The sequence below is a fragment of the Grampus griseus genome (assembly GCF_964374135.1).
Source record: "Grampus griseus genome assembly, chromosome: X".
NCBI classification, from domain to species: Eukaryota; Metazoa; Chordata; class Mammalia; order Artiodactyla; family Delphinidae; genus Grampus; species Grampus griseus.
In genome coordinates, this window is record NC_138999.1 from 49,499,217 (window position 1) to 49,518,149 (window position 18,933).

Below are 18,933 nucleotides of genomic sequence, written 5' to 3' on the forward strand. Positions count from 1 at the left end.
CAAAGCGAACACCAATTGTAGGTTGATAAAAGAAAGAAATCTGCAACTCTATGCCAATAAAATGGACAATCTGGAAGAAATGGACAAATTCTTAGAAATGCACAACCTGCCAAGACTGAATCAGGAAGAAATAGAAAATATGAACAGACCAATCACAAGCACTGAAATTGAAACTGTGATCAAAAATCTTTCAACAAACAGAAGCCCAGGACCAGATGGCTTCACAGGCGAATTCTATCAAACATTTAGAGAAGAGCTAACACCTATACTTCTCAAAGTCTTCCAAAATATAGCAGAGGGAGGAACACTCCCAAACTCCTTCTACGAGGCCACCATCACCTTGATACCAAAACCAGACAAAGATGTCACAAAGAAAGAAAACTACAGGCCAATATCACTTATGAACATAGATGCAAAAATCCTCAACAAAATACTAGCAAACGGAATCCAACAGCACATTAAAAGGATCATACACCATGATCAAGTGGGGTTTATTCCAGGAATGCAAGGATTCTTCAATATACACAAATCTATCAATGTGATAAACCATATTAACAAATTGAAGGAGAAAAACCATGTGATCATCTCAATAGATGCAGAGAAAGCCTTTGACAAAATTCAACACCCATTTATGATAAAAACCTTGCAGAAAGTAGGCATAGAGGGAACTTTCCTCAACATAATAAAGGCCATATACGACAAGCCCACAGCAAACATCATCCTCAATGGTGAAAAACTGAAAGCATTTCCACTAAGATCAGGAACAAGACAAGGTTGCCCACTCTCACCACTCTTATTCAACATAGTTTTGGAAATTTTAGCCACAGCAATCAGAGAAGAAAAGGAAATGAAAGGAATCCAAATCGGAAAAGAAGAAGTAAAGCTGTCACTGTTTGCAGATGACATGATACTATACATAGAGAACCCTAAAGATGTTACCAGAAAACTACTAGAGCTAATCAATGAATTTGGTAAAGTGGCAGGATACAAAATTAATGCACAGAAATCTCTGGCATTCCTATATACTAATGATGAAAAATCTGAAAGTGAAATCAAGAAAACACTCCCATTTACCATTGCAACAAAAAGAATAAAATATCTAGGAATAAACCTACCTAAGGAGACAAAAGACCTGTATGCAGAAAATTATAAGACACTGATGAAAGAAATTAAAGATGATACAAATAAGTGGAGAGATATACCATGTTCTTGGCTTGGAAGAATCAACTTTGTGAAAATGACTCTACTACCCAAAGCAATCTATAGATTCAATGCAATCCCTATCAAACTACCACTGGCATTTTTCACAGAACTAGAACAAAAAATTTTGCAATTTGTATGGAAACACAAAAGACCCCGAATAACCAAAGCAATCTTGAGAACGAAAAAAGGAACTGGAGGAATCAGGCTCCCTGACTTCAGACTATACTACAAAGCTACAGTTATCAAGATGGTATGGTACTGGCACAAAAACAGAAAGATAGATCAATGGAACAGGATAGAAAGCCCAGAGATAAACTCACGCACATATGGACACCTTATCTTTGATAAAGGTGGCAGGAATGTACAGTGGAGAAAGGACAGCTTCTTCAAAAAGTGGTGCTGGGAAAACTGGACAGGTACATGTAAAAGTATGAGATTAGATCACTCCCTAACACCATACACAAAAATAAGCTCAAAATGGATTAAAGACCTAAATGTAAGGCCAGAAACTATCAAACTCTTAGAGGAAAACATAGGCAGAACACTCTATGACATAAATCACAGCAAGATCCTTTTTGACCCACCTCCTAGAGTAATGGAAATAAAAACAAAAATAAACAAATGGGACCTAATGAAACTTCAAAGCTTTTGCACAGCAAAGGAAACCATAAACAAGACCAAAAGACAACCTTCAGAATGGGAGAAAATATTTGCAAATGAAAAAACCAACAAAGGATTAATCTCCAAAATTTACAAGCAGCTCATGCAGCTCAATAACAAAAAAACAAGCAACCCAATCTAAAAATGGGCAGAAGACCTAAATAGACATTTCTCCAAAGAAGATATACAGACTGCCAACAAACACATGAAAGAATGCTCAACATCATTAATCATTAGAGAAATGCAAATCAAAACTACAATGAGATATCATCTCACACCAGTCAGAATGGCCATCATCAAAAAATCTAAAAACAGTAAATGCTGCAGAGGGTGTGGAGAAAAGGGAACACTCTTGCACTGCTGGTGGGAATGTGAATTGGTTCAGCCACTATGGAGAACAGTATGGAGGTTCCTTAAAAAACTACAAATAGAACTACCATATGACCCAGCAATCCCACTACTGTGCATATACCCTGAGAAAACCATAATTCAAAAAGAGTCATGTACCAAAATGTTCATTGCAGCTCTATTTACAATAGCCTGGAGATGGAAACAGCCTAAGTGCCCATCATCGGATGAATGGATAAAGAAGATGTGGCACATATATACAATGGAATATTACTCAGCCATAAAAAGAAACGAAATTGAGCTATTTGTAATGAGGTGGATAGACCTACAGTCTGTCATACAGAGTGAAGTAAGTCAGAAAGAAAAAGACAAATACCATATGCTAACACATATATATGGAATTTAAGAAAAAACATGTCATGAAGAACCTAGGGGTAAGGCAGGAATAAAGACGCAGACCTCCTAGAGAACGGACTTGAGGTTAAGGGGAGGGGGAAGGGTGAGCTGTGACAGGGCGAGAGAGAGTCATGGACATATACACACTAACAAACGTAGTAAGGTAAATAGCTAGTGGGAAGCAGCCGCATGGCACAGGGATATTGGCTCGGTGCTTTGTGACAGCCTGGAGGGGTGGGATAGGGAGGGTGGGAGGGAGGGAGATGCAAGAGGGAAGAGATATGGGAACATATGTATATGTATAACTGATTCACTTTGTTATAAAGCAGAAACTAACACACCATTGTAAAGCAATTATACCCCAATAAAGATGTTAAAAAAAAAAAAAGAAATCTAAGCTTACCACTGTGGCAGATCATTAAATCACAAAGGAAGAGAGAAGAAAAAGGAAAATAAAAAACAGCTAGAAAACAATTAACAGGTTAGAAATAGTAAGTCTTTACCTATCAATCATTACTTTAAATGTAAATGTATTAAATTCTCCAATCAACAGACATAGAGTGTAACACACGTAGAGCAATGTTTAACAACACAAGTAAAAATATGTTTGTAAAAATGCTACTTGCTTGCTATGTTAAGGAAAGAGTTATTTTCAGGGGGTAGATGTGATGGAAATTCTGTAATGTATATAAAGAAGTGTTTAAGAACATTTCTGGAAAATATATACAGAGTGGAAAAAATATACAGAGTGGCTGAATGAATAAAAATGCAAAACTCAACCATATGTTGCCTACAAGAAACTCACTTCAGCCTTAAAGAGGCAGAAACATTGTGAGTGAAGGGATGGAAAAAATGTTCTGTGTAAATAAAAACCAAAAGTGCAGGATTATTTATACTTATATCAGACAAAAATAATTTATTTCAAAAAGTGTAACAAAAGACAAAGAAGGTCATTTTATAATGAAAAAGAAGTCATTTTATTAAGAGAATATAATAGTTATTAAAATATATGCCCCACCATCACATTGCTTAAATATATGAATCAAATATTAACCAATCTGAAAGATGAAATAGTCAGCAAGCACTAATAGTAGGGGCTTCAATACTACAATTTCACAAATGATTAGGTCATCCAATCAGAAAATTAATATAGGACTTGAACTAATGCTACACCAAGTGTACCTAACAGACATATACAGAACAATCAAACAATAGCAGAATACACATTTTTCTCAGCTGCACAATGAACATTCTCCAGGATAGATAAATTGTTAGGTCACAAAACAAGTCTTGGCAAACTTAAAGATATTGAAATAATATAAAGTACCTTTTACTAACAATGGTATGAAACTAGAAACCAATAAGTGGAGGAAAGCTGGATAATTTGCAAATATGTGAATATTAAACAATACTCTCCTAAGCAACTAATGCGTCATTAAATAATCAAAAGGAAAATCAAAAAAAATTATTGTGACAGATGGGATTGGAACATATCAAAACTTATGGGACAGGGCGAGAGAGAGTCATGGACATATACACACTAAAAAACATAAGGTAGATAGCTAGTGGGAAGCAGCCGCATGGCACAGGGATATCGGCTCGGTGCTTTGTGACCACCTGGAGGGGTGAGATAGGGAGGGTGGGAGGGAGGGAGATGCAAGAGGGAAGAGATATGGGAACATATGTATATGTATAACTGATTCACTTTGTTATAAAGCAGAAACTAACACACCATTGTAAAGCAATTATATCCCAATAAAGATGTTAAAAAAAAAACTTATGGGAAACACAAAAAGTCATTGTTGAGGTAAGTTTATAGTAATAAACGCCAGCTAAGAAAAAAGAAGGATCTCAAATGAACAGCCTAACTTTAAGCCTCATGGAAGTAGAACAAGAACAACAAACTAAGCCCAAGGTTACCAAAAGGAAGAAAATAGCAAATATCAGAGCATCAATAAATGAAATAAATACTTTAAAATAACAGATAAGATCAAGGACAGCAAAAGTCAGTTTTTTATAAAGATAACAAATTTTTAAAAATTTCTAGGTGTTTTAAAAAATAAAAATCCTTAGCTAGACTAAAATAAAAGAGAAAATCAAATAAATTCAGAAATGAATGAGAAGACATTATAACTGATAACACAGAAGTACAAAGGGTCATAAGAGACTAGTATGAACAATTATATGCCAACGAATTGCATAACCGAGAAGAAATGAAAAATTCCTATAAACATACAATCCTGAATCATGAAGAAATACAAAATGTGAATAGACCTAGAACTAGTAGAGAAATTCAATCAATAATCATAAAACTCCCCAACACAGAAGTGTTGAGGGATAGATAACTTCCCTGGTTATTTCTATCAAATATTTAAAGACAAATAACACCAATATTTCTCAAATTCTTCCAAAAAATTGAAGAAGGAACACTTAAAAAACACAGTTTATGAGGACAGTGTTAATCTGATTTAAAAAAAAATAAGCCAGACAAAGAAAATACAAGAAAACAAAATTACAGACCAATATCTCTTATGAATATCGATGCAAAAATCCTCAACAAAATACTTTCAAACACAACTCAATAGTACTTTAAGTGGATCATGCACCATGATAAAAAGGGATTTATTCCTGGGATACAAGGATGGTTCAATGTAACACTGTTTTATGCAAAACAATAAACAGGATATACCACATTAACAGAATGAAAATAAAAATCATATTATCATTTTAATAGATGCAGAGAAAATTCCACATCCTTTTATGATAAAAAACTCTCAAGAAATTAAATGTAGAAGAAATGTTCCTCAACATACTAAAGGCCATGTATCATAATATTATATTTAACTGGTTAAAGCTAAAGCCTTTCCTCTTCGATCAGCACCAAGAAAATGATGCCTAATCTCAAGACTTCTACTCAATATAGTACTATGTTGAAAACATATGAAAACCTATGTAGAGCAATTAGACATGACAAAGAAGTAAAACGCATCCAAATCAGAAGAGAAGAAATAAAATTGTCTTAGTTTGCAGATATCATGGTCTTATATGTAGATGATAAAAATTCAACAAAATTGCTGTAAGAACTAATAAATAAATTCAATTAAGTTACAGGTACAACATCAGTATTTTAAAAAATCAGTTGTGTTTCTGTATGCTGTCAACAAGCTATCTGAAAGAGAGTTTGAGAAAGCAATCACATTTTCAATTGCATCAAAAATAATAAAATAATTAGGATTAAATGTAACCAGGGAGGTGAATGAGATGTAAACTGAAAACTGTGACATTGAACCAAACTGAAAAAGACATAAATTAATGAGAGTTTATCTCATGTACTTGGATTAGAATAATTAATATTGTTATAATGATCATACTACCCAAACTGACCTACAGATTCAATGGAATCACTGTCTAGATACCAATGACATTTTTTCACAGAAATAGGAGAAACAATCTTAAATTTTGTATGGAACAAGAAAAGGCACTGTATAGCTAAAGTACTTTTGAGACTAAAAAAACAAAGCTGAGACATGACACTTCCTGAGTTCAAACTATATTACAAACTATTGTAATCAAAATGGTATGATACTGGTATAAAACAGGTTCATGGACCAATGGAACAGAATCAAAAGCCCAGAAATGAACCCCTCTGCAACTAAACTCTGAGAAGGGTGTCAAGAACACACAATAGGGAAAGGTTAGTTTTTCCATTAAATTGTGTTGGGAAAACTGTATATCCACAAGTAAAAGAGTGAAACGGGATCCCTAACACAACTCATAAAATTTAACTTGAAATGGATTAAAGACCAAAAGCTCCTTGACATTGGTCTTGGCAATTATTTTTTAAATACAACACCAAAACACAGGCAATAAGAGCAAAAAAAAGTGGGACTGCTTCAAACTTAAAAGCTGCTGCACAGCAAAGGAAAAAAATTAAAAAATAATAATAAGGATCAATCTACAGGATGGCTGGAAATATTTGTAAACTGTATATCTGATAAAGGGTTAATATCTAAAATATATAAGGAATTCATACAACTTAATAGCAAAAAACAACTAATCCAATTTTTTAAATGGTCAAATGACCTGAATAGACATTTTTCCAAAGAAGACATATAAATGACCAACAGGTCCATGAAAAAGTTTTCAACATCACTAATCATCAGGAAAATGAAAATTAATACCATAATGAGAAATCACCTCACACGTGTTAGGATGGCTATTATTGATAACAGAGTGATAAGAAGTGTTGGGAAGGATTTGGAGAAAATGGAACCCTTGTACAGTATTGGAGGTAATGCAAATCAGTACAACCATTATGGAAAATAGTATGGTGCTTCCTTAAAATTTAAAGGTAGAACTACGATATGATCTAGTATTTCCACATCTGGGTATATCTGAATGAAACAAAATCAGTATCTTGAAGAGATATCTGCATTCTCATGTTCATTGCAGCATTATTCACAATAGCCAAGATAGGAAATAACCTAAATGTCTGTGGATAGTTTAATGGATAAATAATGTATGATATATACACACAGAGACATAATGGAATATCGTTTATACATTAAAAAGAAGGCAGTCTTGCCATTCGTGACAACATAGATGAACCTTGAGGGCATTAGGCTAAGTTAAGTAAACCAGACAGAGAAAGTCAAACTCCTAGAAACAGAGAGTGGAATGGTGGTTGCCAGGAGGTGGGGGTGGGGAAAAATTGTCAAAGTCTACAAGTTGAATAAGAGAATATAACTTACATTATAGTGACTTTAGTTAATAATAATATATTGTTTACTTGAAATTTGCTTAGAGAGTAGATCATAAGCATTCTTACAAAAAAGGCAATGTATATACTAATTATCTTGATGTAGTAAATATCTCACAATATATTCATATATTGAATCATTATGTTGGATGATTTTAATATATACAATTTTACTTGTGAATTATACCTCAGAAAAGGTGAAAAATCTTCTTAATGTGGAAATAATTTCAAACTTATACAAAAATTGAAAGAATAACACCAATAATTCTAATATATCCATTATCTAGATTAATCAATTGTAGATATTTTTCCACATTTGTTTAATTTCTCTGTTCCATTTTCATGGCCTTTCATTTTCCTCCCCTATCCCCTCTCTTCCACTTTTTCTCTCTCTCTCTTTGCCTTTTTCTCCCTCCTTCCCTCTCTTTCACTCTCTCTTGTTTACCCCGAAATAATTCAGCAGTGTGTTTCTTAAGAAGGACTCATTTTTACATAAGCACATTATAGTTGTCAAATTCTGAAAATTTAACATTGAAACGATGCTATTATCTAATTGACAGTCAATATTCTAATTTCATTAATTGTTGCAATAATATCCTTAATAGATATCTTTTGCCTCATCAATGATCCTATCTATGGTCACATATTGAAATAAGTCTAAATCTCTTTCGTGTTCTTTAATTTGAGACACTTTCTCATTCCTTCTCTGTCTTTCATGATATTAACATTTTTTGAAGAATACCAGCCAGTTGTTTTGTAGACTGTTCCTAGTTTGGGTTTGTCTGGATTTTCTTTATGATTAGATTAAGTTTATGCATTTTGTTGAATTTTTGCAGGTGAGAGGAATCATTTCTTTTTTTTAATTGAAATATATTTGATATATAACATTGTGTAAATTTAAGGTGCACAACATGATAATTTGACACATTTATATACTATGATATGATTGCCATTGTGGCAAGAATTAGCGCCTCTATCACATTACAAGTTACCATTTCTTTTTAGATGTTGGAATAATTAAGTTCTAAGTCTCTTAGCAAGTTTGATGATCATAACACAATATTGTTGTCTATATTCACTACACTTTCTATCAGATATCTAGGACTTACTACTTGTAAGTTTGTACCATTAAGCAACATCTGTCTTATCACCCACCCAATCCTCTGGTAACCACCAATTTATTCTCTATTTCTATGAGTCTGGCTTTTTGAGATTGATTCTACATATGAGTAATTCCATATAGTATTTGGTTTTCTCTGATTTATCTCACTTAGCATAATGTCTTCAAGGTCTGAACATATTGTTGCAAATGACAGGGTGTCTTTCTTTCTCATGGCTGAATAATATCTGAGTGTGTGTATCTATAACTATAGCTATATCTATAGCTATATCTATATCATCATATCTTCTTTATCCATTCATAATTGATGGGTTCTGGCTTCCATATCTTGGCTATTGTGAATAATGCTACAGTAAACATGAGAGTGCATATATCTATTTGATAACCTGCTTTATTTCCTTAGGGTTATATATCCAGAAATAGAATTGCTGGATCATAGGGTAGAACTATTTTTAATATTTTGAGGAACCTCCATACTCTTTTCCATGTATCTGAGCCAATTTATACTCCCACCAACAGTGAACAAATGTTCACATATTTCCACACCCTGGCCAACAATTGCTATCTCCCATCTTCTTGATGACAGCCATTATAACAGGTGTGAGGTGATATTATATTGTGGCTTTGATTTGCATTTTCCTGATGATTAGTGATGTTGAACATGTTTTAATAGGCCTGTTGGCCATTTGGATACCTTCTTCAGAAAAAATGTTGATTTAGTTCTTCTGCAGATTTTAAATTGCTTGTTTTTTGTTACTGAGTTGTATGAGTTCTTTATATATTTTGGATATTAGCCCCTTATCCAATATATGGTTTGCAAAAATTTCTCCCATCTGTAGGGTCCCTTTCCTTTTCGTAATTCTTTATTTTCCAGTGCAGAAACTGTTACGTTTGATATAGTCTCGGTTATTGATTTTTGCTTTTGTTTTTTGTGCTTTGGGTATCATAGTCCAAAAATCATTGCCAAAACCAACGTCAAGGAGCTTCTTCCCCACTTTTTCTTCTAGGAATTTTATGATATTTGTCTTATTTTTAAGTCTTTGATTCACTGCAAGTTAATTTATGTTGTTGGTGTAAGAGAAGTTTCGAATTTCACTTTTCTGATGTTTTTAAACAGTTTTCCAAATACCATTTGTTGAAGAGACTATCCTTTCCCTATTGGGTGTTCTTGGGCTGTTGTCAAATATTTGTTGACCATATATGCAGGGGTTTAATTATGGGCTGTCTATTCCATCATTGGTCTATATGTCTCTCTTTATGCCAGTACCATACTGTTTTTATTATTACAACTTTATAGTGTAGTTTGAAATCAGGAAGTGTGATGTCTCTTGCTTTGTTTTTTCTTCTCAGGATTATGTTGTCTATTCAGGGCCTTTTGTGGTCCCATACAAATATTACTATTGTTTTTTCTATTTCTGTCAAGAATGTCAATGGAATTTGCATATGAATTCTACTGAATTTATAGATGGCTTGGCTTTGTATGAACATTTTAACAGTATTTATTCTTTCAATCCATGCACATAGGATGTCTTTCTGTTTCATTGTCTTCTATTTCTTTCAACAAAATCTTAGTTTTTGTTGGACAGTTCTTTTACTTCCATGGTTTAATTTGTTCTGAGGTATTTTATTGCTTGATGCTATTGTGAATGGGACAGTATTTTATTGTTCTTTTCAGAAAGTTCATTATTCATGCAGAGAAATGCAACAGGTTTTTGTATGTTGATTTTATATCCTGCAATTTTACTGAAAGTGTTAAGTTCCAACAGAGTTTTTCATTTAATCTTTAGGATTTTATATATAGAAAATCCTACCATCTGCAAGTAGTGACAATCTTGTTTCTTCTTTTTTGATTTTGAAGCCTTTTATTTTTTGCCTTCTGTAATTAATTGCTTTAGCTATCACTTCTACTACTACATTGTATAAGAGTGTTGAGAGTGAGCATACTTGTTTTGACCTTATCCTAGAGGAAAAGCTTCAACTTTTTCACCATTAAGTATAATGTTAACTATGTTTGTCATATTTGTCCTTTATTACATTGAGGTATGTTCCTTCTATACCCAATCTGTTGACTTTTTAAAATCATGAATTGATGTTCTTTGTCAAATGATTTTTCTGCATCTGTTTCAATGGTCATGTGATTTTTATCTTTCATTTTATTAATAGCATGTATTACATTTATTGATTTGTTTATGTTGAATTATCCCTGTATCCAAGGGATAAATTACACTTGGTCATTGTGTATAATACTTTCAATTTCAATATAATACTTGAATTTGGTTTGCTTATATATTTTGAGAAATTTTGCATCTATATTCACAAGGAATATTGGTCACTAGTTTTCATTTTTTGTAGTATCCATATTTGGCTTTGGTGACAGGGTAACGCTGACCTCGTAGAAAGAGTTTGGAAGTATTTCCTCCTCTTCAATTTTTTGCAAGAGCTTGAGAAGGATTTGCATTAATTCTACATTACATGTTTTGTAGAATTAGCCAATGAAGCTGTGTTGTCCTATGGCTTTTCTGTGATGGGGGGGGTTCATTATGAATTCAGTCTCTACTCATTATTCGTCTGCTTAGATTTCTTATTTTATCCTGATTCAGTCTTGGTGGGTTGTGTGTTTCTAGGAATTTATCCCATTTCTTCTATCTAATTTGCTGGCATATACTTGTTCATAGTAGTCTTGTATGATGCTATATGGTTCTGTGGTATCAGTTTTAAACTCTATTATTTCATTTAAATTTTATTTGAATTCTCTTTTTCTTAGTCTACCTAAATTTTTGTTGTTTGTTTATCCCTTTCAAAACAAGCTCTTAACTTTGTTGATTCATTCTGTTGTATTTATGGTCTCTATTTCATTTATTTATGCTTTTATATTTAATATTTCCTTCTCTCTGCTAAATTTGAGTTAATTTCTTTTTTTTCTCTTGAGGTTTAAAGGTAAGTTCATTATTTGAGATCATTCTTTATTCATAATATATGCTTTGATTGCTATAAACATTCCTCTCAGAACTGCTTTGGCAACATATCCTAGGATTTGATATGCTGTATTTCCATTTTTGCTTTGTTTTTTTAGAGTATAATTGCTTTACAATGTTGTGTTACTTTCTGCTGCACAGTGAAGTGCATAAGCTATAAGTGTACATAAGTCCCCCTTCTCTTGTACCATCCCCACATGCTCATCCCACCCATCTAGATCATCACAGAGCAGCGAACTGAGTTCCCTGTGCTGTGCAGCAGGTACCCAATAGTTATCTATATTACACATGGTAGTGTATTTATGTCAAACCTAATCTCCCACTTCATGCCATTCTCCATTCCCACCTCAAGTCCACACGTTCATTCGCTACATCTGCATTTCTATTCCTGCCCTGTAAATATGTTCATCTGCACCATTTTTCTAGATTCCACATGTATGCATTAATATATGATATTTGTTTCCTCCTCCTGACATACTTCACTATGTATGACAGACTCTAGGTCCATCCACATCTCTACAAATGACCCAATTTCATTTCTTTTTATTTTATATATTTATTTTTATTTTATTTTATTATTTATTTTGTTAACATCTTTATTGGAGTATAATTGCTTTACAATGGTGGGTTAGTTTCTGCTGAATAAAAAAGGGAATCAATTATACATATACATACGTTCCCAAATCTCTTCCCTCTTGCATGTCCCTCCTTTGCACATTCCCTAACCCATCCCTCTAGGTAGTCACAAACCACCGAGCTAATCTCTCTCTGCTATGTGGCTGCTTCCCACTAGCTATCTATTTTACGTTTGGCAGTGTATATATGTCCATGCCACTCTCTCATTTTGTCACAGCTTACCTTCCCCGTCCACATATCCACAAGTCCATTCCCTACTAGGTCAGTGTCTTTATTCCCATCTTACCACTAGATTCTTCATAACTTTTTTTTCTTAGATTCCATATATATGTGTTAGGATACAGTATTTGTCTTTCTCTTTCTGACTTACTTCACTCTGTATGACAGACTCTAGATCCATCCACCTCACTACAAATAACTCCATTTCATTTTTTTATGGCTGAGTAATATTCCATTGTATATATGTGCTACATCCTCTTTATCCATTCATCCGATGATGGACTCATAGGTCATTACCATCTCTGAGCTATTGTAAATAGAGCTACAATGAAAATTTTGGTACATGACTCTTTTTGAATTCTGGTTTTCTCAGAGTATATGCCCAGTAGTGGGATTGCTGGGTCATATGGTAGTTCTATTTGTAGTTTTTTAAGGAACTTCCATACTGTTCTCCATAGTGGCTGAACCAATTCACATTCCCACCAGCAGTGCAAGAGTGTTCCCTTTTCTCCACACCCTCTCCAGCATTTATTGTTTCTAGATTTTTTGATGATGGCCATTCTGACTGGTGTGAGATGATATCTCATTGTAGTTTTGATTTGCATTTCTCTAATGATTAATGATGTTGAGCATTCTTTCATGTGTTTGTTGGCAGTCTGTATGTCTTCTTTGGAGAAATGTCTACTTAGGTCTTCTGCCCATTTTTGGATTGGGTTGTTTTTTTGTTATTGAGCTGCATGAGCTGCTTGTAAATTTTGGAGATTAGTCCTTTGTCAGTTGCTTCATTGGCAAAGATTTTCTCCCATTCTGAGGGTTGTCTTTTGGTCTTGTTTATGGTTTCCTTTGCTGTGAAAAAGCTTTGAAATTTCATTAGGTTCCATTTGTTTATTTTTGTTTTTATTTCCATTTCTCTAGGAGGTGGGTCAAAAAAGATCTTGCTGTGATTTGTGTCATAGAGTGTTCTGCCTATGTTTTCCTCTAAGAGTTTGATAGTTTCTGGCTTTACATTTAGGTCTTTAATCCATTTTGAGCTTATTTTTGTGTATGGTGTTAGGGAGTGATCTAATCTCATACTTTTACATGTACCTGTCCAGTTTTCCCAGCACCACTTATTGAAGAGGCTGTCCTTTCTTCACTGTACATTCCTGCCTCCTTTATCAAATATAAGGTGACCATATGTGTGTGAGTTTATCTCTGGGCTTTCTATCCTGTTCCATTGATCTATCTTTCTGTTTTTGTGCCAGTACCATACTGTCTTGATTACTGTAGCTTTGTAGTATAGTCTGAAGTCAGGGAGCCTGATTCCTCCAGCTCCGTTTTTCTTTCTCAAGATTGCCTTGGCTATTTGGGGTCTTTTGTGTTTCCATACAAATTGTGAAATTTTTTCTTCTAGTTCTGTGAAAAACGCCAGTGGTAGTTTTATAGGGATTGCATTAAATCTGCAGATTGCTTTGTGTAGTAGATTCTTTTTCAAAATGTTGATTCTTCCAATCCAAGAACATGGTATATCTCTCCATCTATTTGTATCATCTTTAATTTCTTTCATCAGTATCTTATAACTTTCTGCATACAGGTCTTTTGTCTCCTTAGGTAGGTTTATTGCAGATATTTTATTCTTTTGGTTGCAATGGTAAATGGGACTGTTTTCTTAATTTCACTTACAGATTTTTCATCATTAGTGTATAGGCATGCAAGAGATTTCTGTGCATTAATTTTGTATCCTGCTACTTTACCAAATTCATTGATTAGAGCTAGTAGTTTTCTGGTAGCATCTTTAGGATTCTCTATGTATAGTATCATGTCATCTGCAAGCAGTGACAGCTTTACTTCTTCTTTTTCCATTTGGATTCCTTTTATTTCTTTTTCTTCTCTGATTGCTGTGGCTAAAACTTCCAAAACTATGTTGAATTAATAGTGTTGAGAGTGGGAAACCTTGTCTTGTTCCTGATATTAGTGGAAATGGTTTTAGTTTTTCACCGTTGTACATGATGTTGGCTGTGGGTTTGTAATATATGACCTTTATTATGTTGAGGAAGTTTCCCTCTATGCCTACTTTCTGGAGGGTTTTTAGCCTAAATTGGTGTTAAATATTGCTGAAAGCTTTCTCTGCATCTACTTAGATGATCATATGCTTTATCTCCTTCAATTTGTTTTTTGGTGTATCACATTGATTGATTTGTGTATATTGAAGAATACTTGCATTCCTGGCAAAAACCCCACTTGATGATAGTGTATGATCCTTTTAATGTGCTCTTGGATTCTGTTTGCTAGTATTTTTTTTTTGAGGAATTTTGCATCTATGTTCATCAGTGATATTGGTCTGTAGTTTTATTTCTTTTTGACATCTTTGACTGGTTTTGGTATCAGAGTGATGGTGCCTCATAGAATGAGTTTGGGAGTTTTCCACACTCTGCTATATTTTGGAAGAGTTTTAGTAGCATAGGTGTTAGCTCTTCTCTAAATGTTTGATAGAATTTGCCTTTCAAGCGATCTGGTCCTGCTCTTTTATTTTTTGGAAGATATTTAATCACAGTTTTAATTTCAGTGCTTGTGATTGGTCTGTCCATATTTTTTATTTCTTCCTGGTTGAGTCTCGGAAGGTTGTGCATTTCTACATATTTGTCCATTTCCTCCAGGTTGTCCATTTTATTGGCATATAGCACCCTGTAGTAATCTCTCATGATCCTTTGTATTTTTGCAGTGTCAGTTGTTACTTCTCCTTTTTCATTTCTAATTCTGTTGATTTGAGTCTTCTCCCTTTTTTTCTTGAGAAGTCTGGCTAATGGTTTATCAATTTTGTTTATCATCTCCAAGAACTGGCTTTTAGATTTACTGTTCTTTGCTATCATTTCCTTCATTTCTTTTTCATTTATTTCTGATCTGATCTTTATGATTTCTTTCCTTCTGCTAACTTTGGGGTTTTATTGTTCTTTCTCTAATTGCTTTAGATGTAAAGTTAGGTTTTTTATTTGAGTTGTTTCTTGTTTCTTAAGGTAGGCTTGTATAGCTTTAAACTTCCCTCTTAGAACTGCTTTTGCTGCATCCCATACATTTTGGTTCGTTGTGTTTGCATTGTCATATGTTTCTAGGTATTTTTTAATTTCCTCTTTGATTTCTTCAGTGATCTCTTGGTTATCAAGTAGTGTGTTGTTTAGCTTCCATTTGTTTATATTTCTTACAGACTTTTTCCCATAATTGATATCTAGTCTCATAGCATTGTGGTCAGAAAAGATACTTGATAGCATTTCAAGTTTCTTAAATCTCCCAAGGCTTGATTTGTGACCCAAGGTATGATCTGTCCTGGAAAATGTTCCATGAGCACTTGAGAAAAATGTGTATTCTGTTGTTTTTCAATGGAATATCCTATAAATATCAATTATGTCCATCTTGTTTAGTGTATTATTTAAAGCTTCTTTTTCCTTATTTATTTTCATTTGGGATGATCTGTCCATTGGTGAAAGTGGGGTGTTAAAGTCCCATACTATGATTGTGCTACTGTCGATTTCCCCTTTTATGGCTGTTAGTATTTCCCTTATGTATTGAAGTGCTCCTATGTTGGGTGCATACATATTTACAATTGTTATATCTTCTTCCTGGATTGATCCCTTGATCATTGTGTAGTGTCCTTCTTTTTCTCTTGTAATAGTCTTGTTTTAAAGTACATTTTTTCTGATATGAGAATTGCTACTTCAGCTTTCTTTTGATTTCCATTTGCATGGAATATGTTTTTCCATCCCCTCATTTTCAGTCTGTATGTGTACCTAGGTCTGAAGTGGGTCTCTTGTAGACAGCATATATACAGGTCTTGTTTTTGTATCCATTCTGGCAGTCTGTGTCTTTTGGTTGGAGCATTTAATCCATTTAAAATTAAGGTAATTATCAGTATGTACGTTACTATTTCCATTTTCTTAATTGTTTTGGGTTTATTATTGTAGGTCTTTTCATTCTCTCGTTTTTCCTGCCTAGAGAAGTTCCTTTAGTATTTGTTGTAAAGCTTGTTTGGTGGTGTTGAATTCTCTTGGCTTTTGCTTGTCTGTAAAGGTTTTAATATCTCTGTCAAATCTGAATGAGACCCTTGCTGGGTAGAGTAATCTTGGTTGTAGATTTTTCTCTTTCATCACTTTAAATATGTCCTGCCACTCCCTTCTGGCTTTCAGAGTTTTTGATGAAAGATCAGCTGTTAACCTTATAGGGATTCCCTTATGCGTTACTTGTTGTTTTTACCTTGCAGATTTTCATATTTGTTCTTTGTATTTAATTATCGATAGTTTTACTAATATGTGTCTTTTCGTGTTTCTCCTTGGATTTATGCTGTATGGGACTCTCTGTGCTTCCTGGACTTGATTAACTATTTCCTTTCCCATATTAGGGAAGTTTTCAACTATTATCTCTTCAAAAATTGTCTCAGTCATTTTCTTTTTCTCTTCTTCTCTGGGACCCCTATAATTCGAATGTTGGTGTGTTTAATGTTGTCCCAGATGTCTCTGAGGCTGGTCTTAATTCTTTTCATTCTTTTTTCTTTATTCTGCTCTGCAGTAGTTTTTTCCACTATTTTATCTTTGAGGTCACTTAACCTTTCTTTTGTCTCAGTAATTCTGCTATTGATCCCCCTTCTAGAGAACTTTTAATTTCATTTATTTTATTGTTCATCTCTGTTTGTTTGCTCTTTAGTTCTTGTAGGTCCTTGTTAAACATTTCTTTTATTTCCTCCATTCTATTTCCAAGATTTTTCATCACCTTTATTATAATTATTCTGTATTCCTTTTCAGGTAGACTGCCTATTTCCTCTCCATTTGTCAGGTCTGGTGAGATTTTGCCTTGCTCCTTCATCTGCTGTGTGTTTCTCTGTCTTCTCATTTTGTTAAAGTTAGTGTGTTTGTGATCTCCTTTTTGCAGGCTGCAGGTTCATATTTCCCATTGTTTTTGGTGTCTGTCCCCAGTAGGTAAGGTTGGTTCAGTGGATTTAGTAGGCTTCCTGGTGGAGGGGATTGGTGTTTGTGTTCTGGTGGATGAGGCTGGATCTTGTCTTTCTGGTGGTCTGGTTCACGTCTTGTGGTGTGTTTTGGGGTGTCTGTGGCCTTAGTATGATTTTAGGCAGCCTCTGTGCTAATACATGGGGTTGTGTTCCTGTCTTGCTAGTTATTTGGTATAGGGTGTCCTGCACTGTATCTTGCTGGTCTTTGAGTGGAGCTGGGTCTTGGCGTTGAGATGGAGATCTCTGGGTGATTTTCACCATTTCATATTATGTGGAGCTAGGAGGTGTCTTGTGGACCAGTGTCCTGAACTTGGCTCTCCCACCTCAGTGGAACAGCCCTGAGGTCTGGCTGTAGCATCAAGGTCCTGTCCTCCACACAGCTCAGAATAAAAGGGGAAAAAAAAGAAAGTAAGAAGAAGATAAAATAATGTTATTAAAATAAGAAATTAAAAATAATTATTAAGAAAAATTTTTTAAGTCATAAAAAAACCGGACAGACAGAGCCCTAGGACAAATTGTAAAAGCAATGTTATACAGAGAAAAGCACACAGAAGCCTACACATACACACTCACAAAAAGAGAAAAAGGGAAAATATATATATATAATTGCTCCCAAAGTCCACCTCTTCAATTTGGGGTGATTCATTGTCTATTCAGGTATTCCACAGTTGCAGGGTACATCAAGTTGATTGTGGAGATTTAATCCGCTGCTCCTATGGCTCCTGGGAGAGACTTCCCTTTCTCTTCCTTGTTCCCACAGCTCCAGGGCTTCAGCTTTGGATTTGGACCTACCTCTGCGCGTAGGTCGCCTGAGGGTGTCTCTTCTTCACTCAAATAGGACGGGGTTAAAGAAGCAGCTTATTTGGGGTCTCTGGCTCACTGAGTCTGGGGGGAGGGAGGGGTACAGAATGCAGAGTGACCCTGCGGTGGCAGAGGCCGGAGTGATGTTGTATCAGCCTGAGGCACAATGTGCATTCTTCTGGGAAGTTTTCCCTGGATCATGGGACCCTGGCAGTGGTGGGCTTCACAGGCTCCCAGGAGGGAGGTGTGGAGAGTGACCTGTGCTTGCACACAGGCTTCTTGGTGGCTACAGCAGCAGCCTTAGTGCTTCATTCCCGTCTCTCGCGTCTGTGCTAATAGCCGCGGTTCGTGCCCATCTCTGGAGCTCCTTTAAGTGGCCCTCTTAATTTGTTTCCTGGTGCACCAGGAAACAAATAGGCAAGAAAAAGTCTCTTGTCTTTTTGGCAGGTCCAGACTTATTCCCGCACTCCCTCCCGGCTAGCTGTGGCACACTAGCCCCTTCAGTCTGTGTTCACGCAGCCAACCCCAGTCCTCTCCCTGGGATCCGACCAAAGCCCGAGCCTCAGCTCCCAGCCCCCGCCTGCCCTGGTGGGTGAACAGACAAGCCTCTCGGGCTGGTGAGTTCTGGTCGGAACAGATCCTCTGTGCGGGATTCTCTCCGCTTTGCCCTCTGCACCACTGTTGCTGCACTCTCCTCTCTGGATCTGAAGCTCCCCCCTCCACCACCCACAGTCTCCGCCCACGAAGGGGCTTCCTACTGTGTGGAAACCTTTCCTCCTTCACAGCTCCCTCCCACTGGTGCAGGTCCCTTCCCTATTCTTTGTCTTTGTTTTTTCTTTTA